At 35.3% G+C, this 23950-nt stretch overlaps 1 protein-coding gene across 5 annotated transcripts in view; it reads left to right on the top strand.

Moving 5' to 3' along the window:
* The first annotated feature begins 4063 nt into the window (after nt 1-4063).
* LOC123531533 (galactosylceramide sulfotransferase-like) overlaps nt 4064-23950 on the top strand; it is a 45068-nt gene continuing 25181 nt past the window's right edge. The window contains exon 1 of one of the 5 annotated variants that reach the window (XM_053517431.1): nt 4064-4603. The gene's annotated coding sequence lies outside the window, so the exon portion shown is untranslated. Of the gene's footprint in view, nt 4604-10681; nt 11076-22735; nt 23186-23950 lie in introns of those variants that run through there. The other 4 variants (XM_053517435.1, XM_053517432.1, XM_053517434.1 and 1 more) reach the window with 4 other exon arrangements.

Raw genomic sequence — 23950 nt, 5'->3', positions numbered from 1 at the left:
ATGTTTTACAATTCATGAAAGGTGTGTTGCAATAATTCTACAAAATAATGCATGAGCAGTTTATTTCATCAAAAGTGAATGAAGAAAACCTTATTTTTTAAATTTTTTTTTTACAAAAAAACACCTTTTTTATTTTATGGCGGCCATCTTGAACGCCATCTTGGATTTCTCAGCTCGCCATATTTTATGCCAATTTATGCTGGCACTTTCAGAATCTTTAAACTTTTACGAACATTTCAGTATATAACTTGCCTTGTTAAAAATTTCGTCCGGATTACCACTAGAAATCGTAGACTTTCTTGGTCGAAGTCATCCTACCATAGGCTGCTTACTTCGCGCACATTGTCATGAGTGTAAGTTTCCCGTAAGTGAAAATATTTCTATATAGCGTAAAGAAAGGGACTTAGCTTCGTCTAATATTGTGAAAATAATGTTATAAATATTGTATTTTCTTGTCTTTTGTAACCATGTAGACTATTCAATTTTGATAAATTAGATAGCCGTTGCCAGGAGATGATAGAGGTTGCATTTTTACTCAGTAAAACCGAGTATTTATCATTTTGCTTGGTTGCGAACCATGCTTTCAAAGGATTTGTTTTAGATTTTATTGATAACACTCAAAATATTTTGTTCCTTATGACTATTGAATATTTCTTAATTATTCAAAAGAACATAGTCTTTCTTAGGCAAAATTTGTCTACAATATACATATGTTCAATTTACCGTAACTCAACTTATCCTAATCAGCAGTGTTTATCTATACAAAGATTCATTAATGAGCCGCACAATGATAAATTTGCGACCAGCATGGATTCAGACCAGACTGCGCATCCGCGCATCCGCGCATCCGCGCAGTCTGGTCAGGATCCATGTTGTTCGCTAACGGTTTCTCTAATTATAATAGGCTTTGAAAGCGAACAGCAAGGATCCTGACCAGACTGCGCGGATGTGCAGGCTGGTCTGGATCCATGCTGGTCGCAAATGCACTATATTGGTTTTCTTATGGTGCGTTTCCTTTGTATGAACAAGAACGGGAATATTTTAAAGAGTTGGGTATCTCTGCATATGGAACAGGGGATATGGATCCGGGAACATACGACAGATACTGTTCGTGCTCCACCGAAAGCTACTTAATTGAGACAGTTTAGAATCATTAGGTACAATTTTCTAAACTTTTAATTGGCCATTTGTACATAAAACCATACTCCTCAGTTTAGTGTAAGTTTGTACCCGTATAAAGAGGTATGGGGGGAGGCGGGGAGGTATAGATGCGAGCGATGAAGGCTTCTAAAAACAGTATAAGTGTGTGGGGTGGAAGTGGGGGAATATTCAAAATCCATATGAGCTAGAAATAAGTGTGTGAGAAATGTGAAAAAAAAACTTTTGAAGTGGGTGTGGGACGGGTGAGGGGACGTGAAATGGAAGATGTAGGCGGAGGAAGGGGTATTAGGGAATCTAAGTAATAATTAAGATATTTAAGTTAGTGTTAGGAAAGCTAAAATGATAAAAAAATTGGGGGGAGGGGTGCTTTGGATGGGGAGGGATAGGAGAAGTGGGGTCAAGGGTTAGAAGTTGGGGTACGAGGTTAATCAGTAGCATGAAACATTATAAGATTTGAGTGAAATTAAGAAGCGTCCTATAAAATATTATTCAACAGTATTACAAAATCTGACCCCTGTTACCTTGTCCTTTGAGGTACCTGACACTAAGCCAAGATGTCTGCCCCATAGACTCAATACGTATGTGTAGTAATAATTCTAGTAAAGAAGTTGTTGTGAAATTGAGGAGGTTGCCATAAAACTTCAACCTGCTCTATAACAATATTTGACCTCCGTGACCTTGACCTTTGGGATATCTGACCCAGAACTCTCAGATGTCTGCCCCTTAACAAGACAAATCCTTATCCGAAGTTTGATGGTTATAGAGACAGTAGTTAAGGTATAGTAAAATTGTGATTAGCTTGCCATTAAACTTAAAGGCGCTGCGCTGACGCCGACGCTATAGGGCGATCGGACAAGAGCAATAGCCCTCCTTATTCTTCAAACAGTCCAGCTAAAAACAACATGGTTTGCTTTTCACGTAACATAAGGGGCATACTTAAATAATAAATGTTTGTTCAATGATATACAAAATAAACAAATCATATTTTATATTGATAGCAATGTCTTTTTTTATAAACTGCACAGATTATGTTGTATTTACATAAGAAATAAATACTTCTCCGGTGTTCTATCCGCCACCTGCGATATCTTTTATGGGATTCCCCACATCTCAACAAACGTAAGTCGTAACAAATATATTAAAATTAAACAAAATTGAATCATGCTATCATTACTTTATTCATCTTACGACCGCTATGTGGATTCGCTATCCCGATTACGTAATCGGTACACGGAACTGCGTCGGGATAAGTGGCTTCTCCCTCATCTGTATCAAATTGATGCGCCCACAACAAACCCGCCTGAATTTCATACAAATCGTGCAAAATCAGTGTACCGGGCGAATCGAACCAACCAAAACTGTCACTTGTTTCGCTTTTACTTATTTAACGTTCAAATATCATTAATTTAGATACTGATTGGTAGATATTGAATTATTTCTGACATTATAATCAAGTATCAAGACACATTAAGCTTTTTTTTTTTCTAAGATATGGCATGCAGGATAAAGAAGTCGTTTTCCTTATGTCATGATTTTCCTGTCTTTCTTTTAATCGATTATAGAAATTTACCTGTATTTTTTATAGTTTTGAAAATTGGGTTGAGGATTTGAAATAAATCAAAAGGTATCAAGGCTCAGTTTCGTCAGAATATAAATGCATTATTTAAAACATGTTTTTTCTGAACATATGAAATTGTAAAGGTTATCAAATGTGAGTTAGAAAATTTCGTTTAGAGTATTTCCTTTCCGTTCCTTTAACAGATATCTATTTTATTTTATTATCATTTATTTTTTGCTGAATTGGACATATTTTGTTGCATTTAAAATTAGCATCAGGTTCGAAGTCATTCAGTTAATTAGACGTCAAGAACTCTGTCTCTGATTAAAACCGTTAAAACCAATTATACCTTATCCCCAGCAATGTGCTGGTACCCATTTCAGCTGGGTCGACTGCTGAGGCAATCGTGATAAAGTGCCTTGCCCTAGGACACACCGCAATGGGAGTAGCCAGGATTCGAACCAGGGGCCTTCACCTCCGTATGAAAGCGTCTTAGCCCTCTCGGCAAATGTGCCCACTAACTTCTTTTTGCGAAAAATACAAAATGCAAGCCATAAATTTTTATTGACCAAATAGTGAGAATTTTAATATTTCAAATTCCCAAGGATGTTATAAAAAGAACCGACAATGTAATTGCTGCATGTCATTATACATGACATGATCTATAAAAAACGACCAATCTTTAAATTTGTCGTTTGATCCTTTTGCTATATTTACACAGGTCATATGTCGTTAAATACTTAATATAGCGCAAGTACCGCATTTACAAAAACCGAATGTCGTATACAAAAAGATATTATCTCAACCCTTTTCATAATTGTATGCAGTTTGGAACATCGCGTTATTAGGTTAACGACTATCCCTGTGAATGACATAGTCATATGGCTATTGTAAAATTTGTAACTTTAAGATAATTCGGCATTGCAATTTTATTCTTATCTATGATATTAGATGTTCATTCAATACGTAACGATGTCTCATAAAAGATTTCAGATAACGGGCTTTTGAACACTTTGCTATCTCCACGAAAATGAAAGTCGCTTTTAAGGTTAATATTTTTTCATTGGTTTCTTAATACTAAATACTTTTGCAAGCGAATTCATTATACCTTTAGAGATTGGTTAATCACATTGAGTATCATCTGTAAATCTGTCCGCTACTCAAGAGATTTGAGCAGCACGGAGGTTCTAGCCAGGAACCTTTCCGTGCCTGAAATAGGTCGCTATGTACACTGATATAGCCTGTGTCGGTTTGACTTAAACATGTAAACCAAGACATATATTTGGAGCGGCCTTTAAATATTGAGACCGTCCAAAGAGTTGTAGAATGTGATATATGTCTTACTTGATAAGGTAGTACAAAGGGAACGCGATTTCTGGTTCGTTTAATTGAATAATTCTTTCAATTTTCAACATTTAGTGTGCAATAAAAGGTTGCTGCGTTAAAACTATTTGCTGCAAGGGATATCTGATATGTTTTTCTTCTGTTGTTTAAATGTAATTTATTGTCAACTTAGCCAGAGAGGGATTGTTTTGTCACATATTTTTACGTTAACGTGAATCACTAGGATGTCAAAAAACTGACAGATGAACAACAAGGTGTAATCATGAAGTGTAACAAACCCTCATTAATCGATAACTTGTGCAACTGATATTAATTGTAGCGTACAAAAAGACTAAAGAAAAATTTCTGATTCTATCTTTTTAAACGGGTATTACCGACTTCTTAAAGAAACGAGAAAAATAACGGTTTTGTGAAAAAAAATCAAGTTTTGCTGAAGTCAAGTGCTTGGATATACATGTGCGTCCTTAAAGAATTTACACAAAAGTGTGTGTGGTGCATGATGGAATAGTTAACAGTTTTAGATGAAAAATGAAACAAAAAGTAAGTACAATTTTTAAATAAGTGTTCATTATACTTTCAGAGAGTAAAAAATGCAGTCACAAAATTTTGACACGACTGACTTGTACTAGCCTGGTTCCCTGTCTGCATGGTTATTTTGTATGAGTAAAGCAAACATTTTATAAGTAAATTTTAAGCCTTTTCATCTAGTGGCTAGACTATACATACCTATGTTCGGAGCCAGGGGCTATAAATATGTTAATAAAGAAACAACCTGATGGATTTACTTCGGCTATAGCTACGACAATCCGGAAAATGGAACATACCGAACTGAACGATCCGGACTATAGCTACGACGAACTACGACAATCCGGAAAATGGAACATACCGAACTGAACGATCCGGACTATAGTTACGACGAACTACGACAATCCGGAAAATGGAACATACCGAACTGAACGATCCGGACTATAGCTACGACGAACTACGACAATCCGGAAAATGGAACATACCGAACTGAACGATCCGGACTATAGCTAAGACAATCCGGAAAATGGAACATATCGAACTGAACGGTCCGGACTACAGCTTCGGCGAACTACGACAATCCGGAAAATGGAACATACCGAACTAAACGATCCGGACTATAGCTACGACGATCCGGCGAACTGGACGATGAGGACCATATCTAGGACGATATGGAAAATGACTCATGCCGAATTGGACGATACGGACCATTGCTAAGATGATCCTGAAAATGGAACATACTAAACTGGACGATCCGGACCTTAATAAACTTGGACTGTATACGCACCATAACTATGACGGTATGGACTATAGCTATGACGATCCGGACCATAGTCAGGACGATCTCGGTCATATATAAGATTATGAAGGCTGGACTTAACTTTCAGCACATTATCTGAAACGCAAGTCAAGGAAAAGAGATTGTGTTTATATGTCTTAACATACGTACACGAATTTTTAGTTTTAAATAGTACATACTTAATAAGTTAATACATATATAGCTAAATCCAGTATGACCTTAACCTTTTACCAACAAGCATTAAGTCATGTATAAGCATAATCTACATACTGCCCCCTATTTACATACCACGTTTTATGCACTTAGCTTGAATACTTTTTGAGTAATTGCAGGATCCAGATTTGCGGACGGAGGGCAGTATAGTCCCCTCCGGTGTTCATATTGTTTTTTTTTCTTTTTATAGAAATAAAACATAGATTACCTGAATGATCAATTAATCTCCCTTTTGACCATATAATTGAAGATTTTTTAAAAATTTTTTTAATTTCGGGGATGTCACTTAATCAGTTTGACAACCCCATCCCCAGACAACGCCCCTACATCTGCTCAGTACTTCGATTTTGTTAAACAAAAAAAAAAAAAAAAAAAAAAAAAAACAGGAATTTTTAAGATGACAATTGTCAATATTTAAACAGAATGAAGTGAACACTAGATAGATTGGAAAAATGTGTATTTTATCCGCATTGTTCAAGCTTAGCAAGGGTATGGGGATTTTGTCCGGGATGGGGAGATTCTGCACAGCGTATAGAATGGATTAGTAACAAGTTGAAAGTCTCATTTTAGTTTAGTAATGCATATACAAATTAAATACATACATCATAAGTAGAAAAGGATAAGAATGAAAAACACATAGTCTTGTAGAATTCTTCTCCTTTGCAGACAAAATAATTTGTGCAAATACTTTTCAAAGAGCTCTTAGTTGTACCGGGATTTAAGAACAATTTAATTGAATATAATTGTAAAGACGAATAAGATGGAAACTTCGCCATTCATGTAATTTGACAATAAGACATAAGTCTCTGTTTAAAGTTGTTTTTTAAATCCATGAACTGAAATGAAATATCCACTTCAACTCTTAAACTTCTTTTTTTTTAAAATTCTGTTTGAACATGTTATGAAAAGTCCACAATACAAGTTCTTAATTGATGTATAAATCAGTATAATACCATTTTTTCATTTGTCAGTAAGGCGGAAAATAATAATATTGGTTTATTTGTCACATTGGTTCATCCAGTCCTTACTATACAAAGCTTGCTGTAAGTTTAAATCCAAGTTTATTTGAAAAACTAACATAGCTTTTCAAGTTCTCCACCGATAAATAATTGTAAAATTGGTTCAAATTGACAAAAAGAGTTAGCGTTATTTACACTTTTAGTGGCAGGGGCAAGTTTCGTATTTTTGGTCTGTCAATATTCTGAATTGACTTTATGTATTTATTTATAATGGTTATATTTGTAAGAATACCAACAGATTAAGCATTTTCCGCGTAAAATAAAAAAATGCATGATTCGAATATCCGAACTCCACAGAGAGAGTCTGGGCTAAAATAACTACCGTTAAGGTGCAGAAGACGGTCAAGACTGGAATGGTCATCCATCCAGGTAGATTCAGCTCAAATTTGTGAAAAAGGTAAACGGTTATGAAGCACTTTTTTTTCACACCATTATTTATGTCTGGTCTCATGCTGAAAAAATGAAAATACTTTTAAGGTCTGTTATTTGCAGATAATACAGGACAGGTCTCCCTAGGCAGGCGTTTGGGCCATTGTTTTGCCTCAGAATTTAGTGTCCTGAAATTGATATTCAGTTACTCGTTTTTTTCTCACGAAAACATCTGAAACTCTCATGCAATGAAGTGCTATGTATATGTAGTTCATTGGTTCTCTGTCCCCTCACATTTCTCAAAACTGTAGTTTTATGATTTTTCACACAGGTATCAACGCATTTTTGTTAGATTTTTTTTTAATTTACCATCTCCTGTCCCAATAATTGACAAAAATCTGTTTCACCAACCACAAGAGCGCATGCGCGAAACCGAACATCCGTTTCTATGAAAAAAATGCAGAAAAAAAATCGAACGCGTGGAACTACCTTACCCCTTTGGTCTTAAAGGTAGATCGATAGTTTCACTGCAGATCTTATAGCTGCATAACATAACTTCCGTTAATATTGTGCTTAGGTAGCTGTAACTCGCAATGCTTTGGAAGGGTTGAGGTGTTTGCCTAAAAAAATCAAAGAATAGGGCGGTTGATTTTTAAATGTAAACTACACAGTACTTAGTTAAAACGTACCTGGTAATATGTTAAGCTAGCCCATCTGTTCGTACATTACATTGATATACGACAATTTATGAAAATGTTTTTTTTTTTCATTAAGTGATATAATTTTTGACCAGCCTGAGCCGATCCGGCAGATTTTATTGAGGCAAACATTTTCTGAACAAGTTTTATCTTGGTCACCAGGACATTAATACGAATTTATAAAGATAGTGCACACAAAAGGAATACAGTAAGACATATAAGAAAAAGACAGTTTACGTCGCTAGTTGAGTTGAAATATAACCGAACTGTAATGATGTGGTGAATATTACCTCGGTCAAGTCTATATAAAAATTTGGAATATCGCCGATATTTTCATACAATAAATGTTTTTATTTTATGACTACAATTAAAACAGCAGTGTGTTGATATCAGTTTGATTTTGACAAGACCAGTTATCGATCAATTAGATAAACGGATTGGACGAGTCATACATTAAGCCCCGGGATTATTCTCGTGTCTTACATTCTGATAATAGGGACTAGAGAAGCTACCGTTTTAGAATTGTCATGATGTCAAGGAAGTCTGGCGAGATTTATAGGCGTTATTAAGATTTAGTTTTCGCATACCTTATAATTCGTGCATAAAATAGTTAAACTCAATCACATCCGCACCACAATTTCGACCCACCGATGAGCCGTTCAGATATTAGACTAAAAGAAATAAGCACTAATCTTTCATGGGTTCCTAGAAAAGAAAGTTCTATCTACTGGCAAGTTAATTATGATAGTTTTAGGCTCAAATTACGGAAAATACACAAATTACGCACTTCGATGATCATTGTAAAGAGCTTGATGCTTATAAATACGAAGAGATCAGAACCTACTGGCTGCAGAGGAGTCAACAACAACAAAGTATAGTATAGAATCCATCTCTGCAAAATGGCCTCAGTAGTTTAGAAACCTGGGAGAAGAAATGGTCCATGGAGTTCAACTCGAACAAGTGTGGATCTTTAGAAAGAAAAACCCTTTGGTCCATCCCTACAAACTTCATAACATAGAGTTAAAAACTTGTGAGGCAGCTAAATACCTAGGCATAACCATTTCCAAAGATTTAAACTGGTCTAAACACATTGACAATATTCTTTCCAGAGCAACTTCCACTCTTCGCTTCATGCAACGAAATGTCATTGCTGACAATAAAAAGGTCAAAATTGCTGCCTACAACACCTATGTCCGTCCACAACTGGTGTACTATTCAAGCGTCTTGTATCCATGGCAAAAACCCTTTCTAGCAAAGTCGAAAAGGCTCAAAGGTCAGCTGCTAGGTTCGTCATGTACGACTACAGTTACACCAGTAGTGTTTTACACAAATGTTGAAAACATTAGAAAGGAATACACTCCAGTATAGAAGGTTATATAATTCATTAGTAATGTTTTATAAAATAAGGACCCAGACTGTTGCAGCCGACCAACTAGAAACCTAAATTACCTAATCCCCATGTCTCACTTTAAGTACTTCTCTAACTCTACTTCCCAAGGACCATCCGACTCTGGAACTCCCTACCAACTTATGTCAAATCTAGCCCCAGTCTCAGTATCTTAAGAGAGAGGCTGGCGGTGGTCAGTATGTAATTGCATTGCTTCTGTCCTATTTTAACTGTAGCATACTGTCTTTTTTAGCTTTGATTCTGTTAACATTTGTAACATATCATTTCTTTAACAACTGTTTCTCTGACAGCGCCGCCCAGTGATAGTCGGAAGTCGACGGTTGGGTGAAAGATGTAGATGTAGATCCGTTTCTTTTTCTGAGTTCTTACTCAAAACATTGCGTTTCGCTTAAGGGCCACGACGATAAGAACTCGACATCTAGTGGTATTTTGGTAGATCCTATGTATGGTATTCACCTTAGACATTGTTTGTTGTGAATCTCCGTACAACAGGGCCCCATCCACAAATTTGGAGTGCTCATGATCAGTTGAACTGAGATAGATTGATTCGCATTTTCGCATTAATTATTTTACATTTAACCAGTTATATTAAAACTCATTTGTTGAAGCCAATACAATTTTATCCTATATTATATATACTGAGCTAGACCGTGCACGCTACAGAAGCAATGAATCTAGTAGTCAGAAGGGTTAGAGTAGCCAGATGGGTTAGGGGTTAGGGTTAGGATTAGGGTTAGGTCTGGCTACTCTGGGTACTCTGGCTAAGTTCATGCACGTTGAATCTACAGATGTTTTATATAAAGAAAAACAATTAAATTCTGAACAGATATCCGCGAGGATACTAGTTCGCAATATTACTATTTATTAATATATGTACAATTCCTTAGGATAAATCACCGCCACAACGCTCCAGACTGAGAGTGTATATTCCAAAACACAGTCAAGATACGAATACAAGTAAGTTAATTAGGCACGCTCAGTGCTGCTTTATACAATGCACGAACTTAACATATATTATGACTGAAGATGTCAAGGCATAGATGCATTCCCTGAGTTTTTCATTATAATCTTGACACGTTTATATTAGCGGGCCTAATACGTGCTCGAGTTGAATCACTTAATGCGGTTCTGCGGGTTTGAAATGCCGCCTCGGGTGTACACAGTCAGTCCACTCGGGGAAACCAGTCAGTTGGCATAGGAAAGAATGGAGGACTTACCAAAATGTCCGCGCATGCCTACAATGATATAAGGAGGGGTACATAAATGGGCCAGAAAACTCAACACAATAATTTGGATCCGTATTACTAATGTTTGCTTTAGTTTTTTTATGAAATTTGCAAGCACTCCGCTTTAATATGAAACTATTAAAACAATGGACTATTTCTTTTGATTTCAATATAATATCTAGTTTTACATTTGCATTTGATTATAGTTTTCACTTTACAATCGTACCATAAATGGACAATAGAAGGTTGTAGCATTACAAATATTTACTGTATTGCTGCTTCTGTAACGTTATTGATTGTGTGATAAAATTGTTCTCTCGTGTTAATGTGAATCTCATTTAAATGGCAGTTGAACAAGGAAGGTATAACAATAAAGTGTAATACAAAAGCGTCATTCGTCGGAAACATGTACAATTAATGAATTGATTCAGAAATGATAAACATTTGATTTTCTTCCTTTAAAACTTCTTGAAAGAACATGGAAATGTGTCGGTTTTGTGAAGTCAGTAATTGCGGTTATAGTGGATGTAATCTTACCTATACGTACTGAATACCCCTCAAAAAACTAAATGAATTGTTTTATCAACACGCAACCACTGTTACTGGAATGTAACACAATTGAAAAAAAAAAATCAAAATATTGTGTATTATCTATAAGGCGTGAATTTCGTTTAAGCATGTGACATTGAAAAACTTAAGCAAACGCTCTGCATGTTCTTGGATAATTGTGTATTAAAGGAATGATTTAACAGACAGTGAGTACAACATTTTCTTGTTGATAATATATAATATCTCTTTTTTAAAATTTATTGTTCATTAAAATTCAGCAAGTTTAATTGTAATCACTAAACTACAATTATTAGATTTTGACAAAATGAAATATAAACACTAAATTAAAAGGTATTTGGATTTGAGTCATATTGATTAAGTGTCTAAATTTTGTCGTATAGATACATGCGTAAAAACGTTTTACAGCAAAGACGAGACGGGCATAGCTCACGAATTGTGCGAAATTAACCGTATTCGGTCCTTCGAAGGACGTCTCTTCAAATACATAATACCTTTTTAGAATGTTTGTTTAAAGATAATCGTGCTCAGTCTATGTGAGATGAATACGGAAAATTTAAGCGTCCTCAAAGTACAAACCTTAACTGCCCATGCTTTTTTGTTTTTATACTTTCCCCCCCGTCCGTTTCTTTTTCAATGATTCAAATACGTTTAACCATACATGTTTTAAGTTCTGTTTTTTTTACTTCTTTTTTCATAGTTTGTCCATTAATCTTGTCAGTGCGACGGCTCTTGGACAAAACCATTTGATAAATTATAGATGCGCGTATCATGGCTTTCTTGCTAATCTCTGAGCTAGATAAACTTCCTGTAATAACAGCTTTGCTATTCATGCACACGATTTATATCTCAGACACTGGAGAGGTTAGATCTCAATGCACATGCAGGTACATAAACACATCAAAATAGGCATAAATTAACGAAGGCTCCCTCCACTCACTTTTAAAGTTTTGCTTTGTTATGTTACTCGGTATAGTTTCTTACTCAAACAGCCAACCCCATCCACCCAAAAATAATCCCCGCCTCCGACCCCCGTTCAGAATGCGTTCTTGTTAAACCCACTTGTTCACACTTTCTAAGTAAAAAAGGTACTTTTTCTCCAAATCGATAAAATGTGGCTACTGTAAAACTTTGCCAGTGGTGTAAACTTATTGGCAGATATCGTAAAATGGCCAAAATGATGTGTTTATCTTGCATTGATAAATTAGTTGCCGTGAGGTCACCAAGTCACCGTTGAAAATGTGAATTTGTTTTAATCAAATGTTAAGGTGAATAGTTTTAGACATAAAAATCCTTTTTTTTAAACAAACGTAGAAAATCAAGAGTCGCTCACCCTTTCCTTGCCGCTTACCTCCTCCATCTTTTGCATATTGCTGATTGATGTGGACCCATCCAACCGGGGCGAAATCAGCACACTAGATTCCTTGCTGTACCCTTGACCTTTGTTTTAGGGGTTCTATATGGTGGTATCCTTGGTGACATGCTTTTGTTTCCTGATTTCTTAACAATTGTTTACCTGTTCAACGTATGAGACAGACGTCTTTTCTTTGCTCTTGGTTTGAACCTCTATATGCAGCCCGTCTGGGCTTACCATGGAAGGCTTTAAACACTGGTATCAGCAATAGAGGTAAAATAACCTCAGGAGGAAGGCTGCGATCATGACATTTTGTTTAAATTAGGCTGTTATGATCGTTATTATTATCATTGTCGTTATTATTACTGTTATTATTATTATTATTATGTACATCGCCATTAATTATGTCATTGTATAGAAATAGACGTTTATTCAAATTAATCAGATTCAGTTTAAGTTTTTCTGTTTATATTTTTGCTTTATTATACGCCCGAATGGACGTATTATGTTTTACCCCCGGTGTCCGTCTGTGTCTCCGTCTGTCCGCTCTGCAACTCTTGAACCCCTTTAAGGATTTCGAAGCAACTTGACAGAAATGTTTAGCACATCGAGCCGACGTGCAGAGCGCATGTTCTGGATGCCTCGCTTCAAGGTCAAAGTCACACTTTTGGGTCAAAGGTCAATGACTTTGCGGTGCTCGTGTTTGCTTTATTAAGTAATCAAATTAAGATGTAATACACCTATTTACAATTACTTACTTACTTGCTTTGCTAATTAAATGAATTGAGCTGAAAAGATAAATATTCGTCAAATCGTCAAAGCTAAAATATTGTACGACCTAGTCAATACTTGCTGTACACCTCTAAGGTGCAGTGTCTGTCAGTTTTACTTTTTTGTACTTTTCTTCGAATAATGCCTCAAGCCTAACACGCACGTAATTATATCTAATTTTGGCTACTTGATGTTAGTTTATGTGTGTGCGATCAAGTATGATACCTTCCGGCATGAAGGTAAAAACCTAATAGGAGCGGTCGAAGATTAACGACCTGGTTCTTTGGGCACACCGGAAAGGACGAGTCCATTTGCATTTTCAGTACCGGCGTACCGAACTTTGCAATACCATACGTGTGGTAATACGAGTCTTAACGTGTAATCATCACAGAGCCTGTATTCGAGTAATTTGTGCTAACTGGGAGAACTGGCAACTTAAATATATCTTTAATGATCTCATATTTTAATCGTGCAACTATAATAGTATTGGCACGTGAAATTATTCCAAATAGTTTCATAAAATCAACTTGAAATTTGGAGTTCGCTGTAATCATTGACAACTACCTCAAAATAAGAATGCGGACCTTTTCTTAAAAAATAATTTTGTATATTCACAACTGTCAGTCCTGCCTTTGAGAAATTCATTAAAATCGTCTATACACGGAAATGTGATCAAATTTCATGTGGTTCGTCTATGCTTACGTAAAACTGCCTTTGTCCACAAACATTCATTTGGTCTTAAGTACCTTTTGCATTTATGTAGTGCATTTTGGCAAAGTCATAAATTTCTTTGTAATGAGGGTTGACAATGAGTGTTGACAAAGCTATTCATTACCTGATAAAGACTCTTAATCATGCCTGGAGTAGCACTCAGTTAACGTAAGAATGTTAGATTTGTTTAAGTTAGTTAACTTGAGTGATACACACTCCTTCTCTCACCAGCCTATTGCCCCATCCCCTATATATATATTCCAAAGACACGCGCAGGATCTCGAAAAAGTAACCATCATTTCATAACTGAAAAACAGGTCCACGAAGTGGTACAAAATTAATGAGTATTCTGTGGATCTCCCACATTCAGGGAGGTGGAACAACGACAACTTGGCAATTACCTCTTCTGGGGCCGTATTCATAAAGCATTTTAAGTATAAGTATAAGAAATTGATTATTTACTTAAGTATTACTTAGGTAAGAAATTTGTTTTACTTAAGTATATTTGTTATTCATAAAACAACTTAATAAGTAATTCTTGGCTTTTATTGTGAACGAAAACATTAAAAAAAAACAGCATTATTTCAGACAGATAAAACATGCACAATTATGTTTAAAGTGCTTTTATCTGAAAAACAACACTTTAATCGTACTACGACGCCATTTTGTTTTATTTTAAGTTTAAGCTGTTTTATGAACAGGACTTAAGCTGCTTTAAGAATACGGCCCCTGGTCTAAAAATAAACCAGAGTTGATAGTTGAGCAAAGCATTACTTTGTCTTGTTTTATTTTTAATTAAGTTCTGCTTAAATTATATTATTATGAGTTAAACCTGAATATTATATTTTCGTTGAATAAGATTGTAATATTGTGTTCTACAAACAAATTGATAAGTGAGTCGTCTGCTAAGTATTTATAATAACATCCGCATGATTTTGTGTACAAACAGTGTTGGCCACACCTCCCAGGGAAATTCATATTCAAATTTTCTCTTGACGGGCTTAGACTTTTTTCTCAAAGTCACCTTTGCAAAATAAAACAGAATCAGACTTTCGAATAAGATGTTGTAAAAAGTCATAATGTACAAATGTGCCAATTAAAAATATCTTTCTATTGATTTAAGTTAAATTCAAAAATGGTTCCGTGGTTTAGTTTACTCAGATGTGGTTGATTGATGAAAAGGGGCGTTTTAACTATAGGTCGGTTATAATTTACTTACTGACATTCTTATGCATTAAGTTTTGCCTTCACTACGCTGCGCTCCATTTCGGCAAACTTAATTGCATTAGAATGTCAATAAATGATCTTTATTGGCAAACTGCCTCTTAATAGTGCGTTCTTCATGATTCCCCAAAAATTCAGTAAGAAGCCGGTTCTTATTTCTTAATTTTTAACTGACAGGTTTAATTGGGAAGGTCATGATAAGACCACAATCAGGTGATAAAGGCAATTTATTTATCAGACTAATTTATTGTGGTGTACTTTACAGGAATGAAGTGACATACTGATATTATGAAGTGTGAAAATATTTAATTAAACATTTAATTCTTCGCTCAACATAATCCTTTGAAACAAACTGAAAACGGTCCACTATTTTGCTAGACATTCACATCTGTTTTGGCTCCAAAAAATACAGACAAAATAAATGACGTAATTCGCACTCAGCATACCTCTGAAAACACAAATTTGTTTGACAACAGCAATTTCATGGTTAATTAGGAAGGTCAGATTTCTTCACCCCCACATATTTGCCAATAAGTAGGTAAGAAGTTCTGATAACCGGGCTTCGCCCGGTTATCAGAACATTTAACCTATACATAACCTATACATAGGGAGAGAGAGAGAGAGAGAGTTTATGCGAACCTACCACCACCATAATATACCAGACCAATTACGGCAAGGCGCCTAGCAGTATAAACGAGCGTGCGTACGCCACAACAAGTCTATGAACCAAATAACGTAAGTTTAGAAGCACCCGAATTGTACTACTCATTTGTACTGGTTCAAGTAGTTGCTTATTTTAACTCAAATCTACGTTATCATGTCTCACAAATCAGCTGTGACATTTAAGTCTTTTTCACTGGCTGGGACCAGAGGAGCTATATTTTCTCTCTCTGAAAGTTAATCGGATATCTAGGGCACACTGAATTTATAGAGATAGTTTGCATTAATTTAAGGAAAATGATTAAATTCAGAACAGTTGGCTTTCCAGTACGTGAGATCCGCGAGGATACAAGTTCGCGTTATAAATTATTATAAGCAGAGAACATTTATACGGACTAATAACCAACAAAATATACCAGACCACACACACACACATATATATATATATATGCATATTCAAGAGACCTTCTTCAATGTTACATATATTGTTTAAAATCGTTGAGATTACACGACAAGTTCAGTTTTGCATCTGTTTTTACCACGAAATATTTTTTTATAAACTGTTACTCTTAAGAGATTTTTAAAGTGGCCGCCAACATAAAATATCCCAAAAAGAAAAGAGAACGTGTATGAACATATTTCAAATTAAATACTGCCTAGAAAAGTGCGCTCTATACTTTTCCACTCAACAACTTGTGTTAGGAGTGACCGACTGAAAGAACTTTGATATTGAATTGAAACGTCACATGTATCTTTGGGGTTATAAAATTCGGTGATAGCATTAAGTCCAGTAAGTCTGACATGCATTTTGGCCAATTTATGTCCCCTTATGGACTTAGAAAATTCTGGTTAAAGTTTTGCATGCTCGATATTGGTCTGAAACTTTCTATATATTTTAACATTTAGGGTTATATTCCAGCTTCTTGGACAATAATTCGAATTGTCGGGCATTGGCTGTCTTGTTGATTGCATGAGGTCAAGGTCATTATTAATAAAAATAGGGGAAAAAAACGGTCTCCACGCAATAACTTTAGTTTGCATTGATGTATGTATATTAAATTTGGCCTATAGATAGATTATAAAAAAAATCTAGATAAGGATATGGAGTCAGTGAGGTCAAATTCAATGATAATATAACTTGATTAATTTGCATACCTAAAAAAATCTTCGTGACTCAGTGCATGTGTTAAAGCGTTGGTCTGTTCAACAGTTTGCAATGCTGAGCAGAGAGGTTGCGGTTCAGCTATGGCCTCAACTCAATATCTTTAGTTTGGGTACAACTCGGTAAACATATAGCTTTTATCAAAGAGAAAAGTTGGTTCCACTGTGGCGCGTTGGTCAGTTTTGCCTTTTGTAATGTTGATCATGCTTCAAATCCCGGTCAAGGCCTAACGTTTTTTATAAGAGTCATTTGTATGCCAGACGGTCAAGGTCATAGTCAATAAAATATTATTTTCACTGATCACCAAAAAGGTTGTTTTCTGTTTATAACTTTAGTATGTTGTATAGCAAGCTTATAAGTTGAGCTGGGTTTGGAATGTATTCAGGGTTACTCCTACTAAAAAAGTGGTTACCGCTTAATATCTTCAGTTTGAGTACACCTGTTGTCAGCAAACTTGTAGTGTAGATAGCTTTTATCAAAACCAAATGCTGGGAATATATTTTGGGGTCACTCGGGCCAAGGCCAAGGTCAATGTTACTAAAAATAGAAGAATGAGCTTTTCTTAATAACTTAATTATGCATACTTTAAAAGATCTCTAGCGGCGCAGTGGGCAAAAGCGTTGGTTTCTTGTACCTTTTATTGTTGAATGGACGGGTTGCGGTTCAAATCCTGATTTAAGCCTTCCTGTTTTGTACTAATTAAAGAGTCTTTAAAATGCCACGAGGTCAAGGTCAAACGAAGGACTTGAATCAGGGATGACATATGGCCGTGAAGTATCTGTGCTGATGTATATGTCTTTTGAATAGCATGACTGGATATAACAGAACATGGTCCTTTTTAAATAGAATATGATGGTTTGATGTAAAGATTGAAAATCTGTTTTTATATTCTTGTTTATAATAAAATGATTAAAGGTGGTCAATCACATTAAATATTTTATGTCATTTTTCGTTACAGATTTATTAAATAAAAAAGTACCTGTTACATAAAGTTTGATCCTTATTAGAAATACTTGTTTTATCATTTTTTATGAAAATTTCTGAAAACATCCCTTTTATGAAAAAGTATTTAAATTTATCTTGCCTCCTACAAGTTTCTTGCATTTCTATTGGTCAATAGACGTCACTTGGAGACAGGAAATATTCCATATCCTGCTTGTACATTTCAGATATGAATTTTGATTTAAAAAAATGGCTGCCGCTTTGTTAATTTACAAAATATTAGATTATAGCATATAAGTAAAGGGTAGTCGGCAAGATAAAATCGTTACACAGCTTGTTGGTGACAGGATACGGGATATACGCTGTCTCGAAAATCCATATCAGGCTCGAGCTTCGCTCTCGCCTGATATGAATTTCCTCGACAGCGTATATCCCGTATCATGTCACCAACAAGCAGTGTAACTAATAATACCACCCTGAAATCCCGAAAATAAGCCGGTTTCGAAAATAAGCCGCCATTTCACTACAGGCAAAAGGGGCTCATAAATTAGCCGCCGTCTACTTTTTTTTATATCAGAAATAGTATAAATGACCTTGCAATGACAAAGCAATAAAATTCCTGTCTTAAACCCTTCTTTCCACGTCAATTCTACTTATTATGACATAATCGGTCTTTGAGAGATGACAGGGGAATATTGTAGTCTGAATCTTCATCAGACTCACTGTCGCTTAGGACCAAGTCAGCAGACGATCGCCTAGTAACACTAGTGTACATGTACTTATAACTTCGTCGTCGCTTAGGACCAAATCAGCAGACGATCGCCTAGTAACACCAGTGTACATGTACTTAAAACTTCGTCGTCGCTTAGGACCAAGTCAGCAGACGATCGCCTAGTAACACTAGTGTACATGTACTTATAACTTCGTCGTCGCTTAGGACCAAATCAGCAGACGATCGCCTAGTAACACCAGTGTACGTGTACTTAAAACGTCGTCGTCGCTTAGGACCAAGTCAGTAGACGATCGCCTAGTAACACCAGTGTACATGTACTTATAAGAAAGCCTATAAAACGCATAGTACACCTGGTTAAATTGATTACACAATGCGGTGATTATCATGTATCGTGTAAATCATTCATTCCCGTTGGGCGAATAAATCTTAAGCGTATTTGTTTGTTAGGCCAGAGAAAAACTTTTTAATGGGTAATTAACTGTGAGCATTGGATTATTTTCATTAAGAAATTGTAACAAAACAGGTATGTCAGAAGTACAAGTATTTACCGACGTCGATTTTGCAAAAAAGTATGACATCCTTATCTACAGTATTTTGGTACTCGAAAATACGCCGGTTTTTAAACCGTTCTTGGATATATCATACTCAAAAGTTCGCCGCCGGTCTCGATAATAAGCTACCAAATCCTTAAGGAAATTAAAAATAAGCCGCGGCTTATTTTCGGGATTTCAGGATATTTCCTTTGATTTCAGTACAAATTCGAGTTTCACATTTGCATTGATTTAAACTACCCGAAACAAAAGAAAAGTATGAACAATTTAAAGACGCGCCACAAAATAAATGTATTCTTTTGTATTTCCATGATGGCAATTATACATGGTTTGCATGAAAAAAAAAGAGAAATAATAAGTATCTCGTTACAAATTGACATATATAAGGCCAAGACAATGTGTTTAACGTCTAAACATATCATTTAATTAATTTAGTAGTATGAACATTAATTTTGTTGAAAGATTAAGATGAGTTTAGAGCATACTTGTTCCACCATGTAAGACAGTTATTATTCTATGTTTTAAAGAACAGAACAGAACAGAACAGAACAGAACTGTTTCTGTTATGTTTTAAAGCAATACTGAAAAGAAAATGATTGAATAAGTCTGCAGATGAAGTTGTGAAAACACATTTATTCAGCGAGGGCCTAAATTTTCCCCTAATATCTAGAATAGCTGTACCATACCAGTGTTATCAGATTGGTTTGCACGAAGTTCATGTGGGAGCAATAAGTAGATCAATAGGTTGGGGTGGGTCTTTAACTTGGTTGTTGCATGACCAAGATAGGGAAAGAAAGGGAACATGATTATTTTACAAACTTGCGTTTTAATGAATTTCTGCAAAAGATATACCTGTCAATGCAAATGTTTGAAAAATATAATACAAACAATATTTTAATCCGGTCATTCCTTGAGCAAAATATGTTTATTTTGAAATTATACTTCTATTCAGATTGCGCCAAATCAAATTTTAAATACCTACAGTGGTAATCTAATATGTATATGTAGAACTGAGTAAACACAACCAAGTGTTAAAGTTGTTAAAGATTAAATACTCGAACAACTCTGTTAGCCAACTAAAATCTGATTAACCATCTTTGAAACTGATCAAAACACCTTGGTGTCTAGATTCTTTAGAAGAGGTCAGACACTAAATGTGATGTTAGGGTGATAGGATAGAGTTCCACGTCATGACAATTGCCAGAATAATTGAAAAATTGTTCACATCTACCCTGGTCCTGCTTCGCCGGATGTTGTTGGCTAGGAAGCCCCGTGTCGTACCGGATTAGTGACTGGTGCATTCGAATTTTAAATGGTTGTGAATTAATATTTTGAAAGAGCATCAACATGTTTTAGCCTCTTCTGCTGCACTGAACAAGTATCCACTTCCGCCTATGTATGATGTAGGTGTCACTACCAGGGTCTCTAGAATAAAATAATCTGTGGTGAATATGGCCGCTTTTTGTTGGACCAGTTTTAGCTGTTTTGATAAGGCTAGCAGACGGACGATAATTTTTCAAAGGCAAATGAACAAGAGTGTTGTATGTCTGTGGTGCCTTGACGTCATGCAGGAAGTCGCTCTTCTTGAATACTGGAACAATCTTGGCCATATATCAAACCTTTGGGACTTCACCTTAGTTCAAGAAGGTATGGTATATAAAAGTGAATCCAAGCATTTCTCCTGTCTTGATTCTTTCATGACCATTCCTCTGAGAGCAGTGTTTGAATTATATCTAAATCAGTGGCCTTGTATAGATGGAAGTTCCTCAAATGGTGACGTAATGGTAATCATTTAGGTTGCTTGTGTGGTTTGATGTCCTTTTACACTGCCTTATCATTTAGCCTTTTCGGAAGGTCTGTCCGTCTGACATGTTATTCGTCTTGCTGTTTTGTCAACCAGAGGTAATTTATATAACTAGAGCGGATGTTTTTATTATATTATTGTGGGGAATATTTATGTCCACCATACTGAGAACGCTGTCCGTTACAGTGATCGGTTCAAAAATGTTTACATCTTGAAATTGTTTAGTTATGAATAGGTTTACATTACTAGCATGTGTTTTTTTTAAGTCAAGATTTTCTTCTTAATGGTTTAAGTCTATTCAGGCATGTAAGTGTATCAGTGAGGACAGCGTCATTGTCGCCTTCTCATGGGATAGGTTTTTATTTGAGTACTAACGGTGGGTTTCTAGTGAAGAAGAGACCGGGGATCTGTATACCCAATGTTACTATTGCGACCAAATGCTCAACTTCAGTTTGTCTTGGGATGCTTATGTATATATCTGACATACTAAGTGGATAATCATGTGAGATGACTGTGAGGGACGGCCAGTTGATATCTGGGTTGTGATGTGCCAGTCTCCTAGAGTTCAAAGCTATGATACTCGTGTTAAAGCCTGCAGAGTTCATCCACCTACAGATAAGTATATTTGTCTGGTGTCATATTTGGTGGGTGTGATGGAGCCGAAGTTTCACGCAAAGGAGCTTCTTGTTCGTTTTGATAGGTCTTTTCTCGTCAGGAGTTGTCTTGGTCCTTCCAAAAGATGTTTTACATACATCAACTTGGTATTACTTAGGGAGAAAATTATTGTCATTTACGCGTGTTTCTCAGTGTTTCGTGTAAGAAACTTTGTTTTTGATACTTTAGAAAACTGATTATTACGACACATGATTATGACACATAGTACCTTGCTTGATTTCCTCGATATGTGCCTGAGGTTTGCTAGGGATGATGTGGCAGTGAGGGCTCTCTATATACAAACCAGAGCTTTCAAACTGAGAAGGAATTCATGAAGCAAAACATTGAATCAAGATTGTGTTAATTCGGCGTGCTTCAAACGTTGTATGTTTGCGAGGAGATTGCAACCTGTTGTTGACAAACGACGATTTATTGCACCACTTAGCACAGTGTCTGTTTTAGTATTTTCTTTTTATAAAATTTGTAAGTACTCCGCTTTAATATGAAACTATTAAAAAAGTGGACTATTTCTTTTGATTGATGTCAATATAACATCTAGTTTTTACATTTTCATTTGATCATATATAGGGGTATTTCAACAATCAGTTTTAAAGTTGTGAATAGCTTCCAAAATCTATCCTGATTTGCGCGACCGAGGTAGGTAAAGGGAGGTAATAATAAAGTTTACAGATTTGCATTTCTAATGAATGTCGGCAAAATATATATGTTAGACTTTGGAAAATGTAATAAAATTGTTATGAAATTCATACTATTTCTGAGGCAGAGTGTGTTTATTAGATTTATATATATTCCAAAGTAATTCTATCTTGGTTGGGCAACCAGGATAGGAAAACGATATTTTCAAATACCCCCGGTGAAAATGCAACAGGTATTAAGCACTTTATGAATACAAAATTATAACATGTTTAACTTTCAAATATTTGTTTTCTTTTCTTTTTTATCAAAATCTGAATAAACACTTTAAAACCCTATTTATCCTTCCCCAATGGGAGGGTTTGCTAACATCTGAAAAATGACATATATTTGGAGCGGCCTTAAAATATTGAAAACCATCAATTACTTCATAAGGTCGTACAAGATTTGAACGCGAATAATATTTTTTAAGCGTATCAATCATCATAATATTCACTTTACAAGGACAATAGAAGGTTGTTGCAGTACAAATATTAACTGCATTGCTACTTTTGTAATGTTATTGATCGTGTGATAAAATTGTTTTCTCATGTTAATGTGATTCTCACTGATGTCAAATTTAACTGACAGTTGAACAACGAAGGTGTAACAATAAAGTGTAATATAAAAGCGTCATTAATCGAAAACATGTACAATTAATGAAATTATGTTATGTTATAAATTGACTAAGAAATGATTAACATTGAATTTTCTTCCGGTAAAGTTTCTTAAAAGAACATGGAAATATGTCGGTTTTGTGAAGTCAGTAGTTGCGGTTATAGTAAATGTAATCTTACCTATATGTTATATACATGCAATTATTATAATACTACTTAATACCAAAAAAATCTAAATGAATTGTTTTATCAACACGCAGCCACTGTTATTGAATATAACACAATTGAAAAAAAAACAACAAATCATCGTGCTTTATCTACAAGGCGTGGATTTCGTTTAAGCATGTGCCATTGAAAAACTTAAGCAAACGCTAGATGCATGTTCACGGATAATTGTGTATCAAGGAATGATTTAATAGGCAGTAAGTACAACATTTTCTTATTGATAGTATATTTTCTCTCTCTTTTTTTAAAAATTCATTGTTCATTAAAATTCAGCAAATTTAATTGTAATCACGAAACTACACTTATTAGATCTTGACAGAATGAAATATAAACACTAAAGGTATTTGGATTTGAGTCATATTGATTAAGTTTCTAAATTTTGTCGTATAGATACATGATTAAAACATTTTACAGCAAAGACGAGTCGGACATAGCTCACAAATTGTGCGAAATTAACCATATGCGGTCCTTCAAAGCACGTCTCTTCAAATACATAATATCTTTTTAGAATGTTTGTTTAAAGATAATCGTGCTCAGTTCATGTGAGGTGAAGACGGACAATTTAAGTGTTCTCAAAGTACACACCTTAACTGCCCATGTTTTTGTTTTTGTTTTTATACTATTTCCCCCGTCCGTTTCTTTTTCAATGATTCAAATACGTTTAATCATACATGTATCAAGTTCCCTTTTTTACTTCTTTTTGATAGCTTGTCGGTCCATTAATCTTGTCAGTGCGACGGCTTTTGGACAAAACTAGTTAATAAATTATAGATGCACATATAATGGCTTTCTTGCTAATCTCTTAGCTAGATAAACTTCCTGTTATAACAACTTTGCTATTCTTGCACACGATTCATTTTTTGTCATCCGACCCATCCTCAAAGAAATTACATCATGTAGCCATGTCAAGTACAAGTAAAGAACTGAGCTAGTTGAGGCGAAGGGGTGACACATGCAGGTAC

The sequence above is a fragment of the Mercenaria mercenaria genome, chromosome 11, assembly GCF_021730395.1.
Source record: "Mercenaria mercenaria strain notata chromosome 11, MADL_Memer_1, whole genome shotgun sequence".
NCBI classification, from domain to species: Eukaryota; Metazoa; Mollusca; class Bivalvia; order Venerida; family Veneridae; genus Mercenaria; species Mercenaria mercenaria.
This window is presented reverse-complemented; position numbering and strand designations above follow the sequence as displayed.